We start from the raw sequence: 451 nt of genomic DNA, 5'->3' as shown, positions 1-451 counted from the left end.
CTCATTCTCTGGCCCTCTCTCTCTTTCCCTGCCATGTCTTATTCTGTCCACACTCCACCTGATCCCGTACCACACATTTTGCAACCCCCCACTTCCCCCTCACCCCCTTCCCCCACATTTTCAGACTCCCCCCCCCCCCCTCGCATGCTCACCCGCCGTCTTCTAGGCTACCTTAATTTATGCAGATTCGTTTGTCAGACCTTACAAGAAAGAGCAAAAAGGAGCTGAGGTCCACCTGGGACGAGGTCGAACGGGGTCAGGCTGCGGGAACGTGACCCAGGGAGGAGAGGCTGGAGTGCTTTCGGGATTTTTATGTTACTGTTGTTGTTTTCGCTTTTAGATTTTATAATGTCATGTCTGCTTCTGTTCCTGTTGCGGTGTGTTTTGTTGTTGTGACATGTTTTGAATGGTCTAAGGTGTAGCGGAGTTTTGTGTGTGAAGGGGGGGGGGA

The sequence above is a fragment of the Penaeus monodon genome, chromosome 19, assembly GCF_015228065.2.
Source record: "Penaeus monodon isolate SGIC_2016 chromosome 19, NSTDA_Pmon_1, whole genome shotgun sequence".
NCBI classification, from domain to species: Eukaryota; Metazoa; Arthropoda; class Malacostraca; order Decapoda; family Penaeidae; genus Penaeus; species Penaeus monodon.
The sequence above is the reverse complement of the archived record's forward strand: the minus strand, read 5'-3'. Positions refer to the sequence as shown.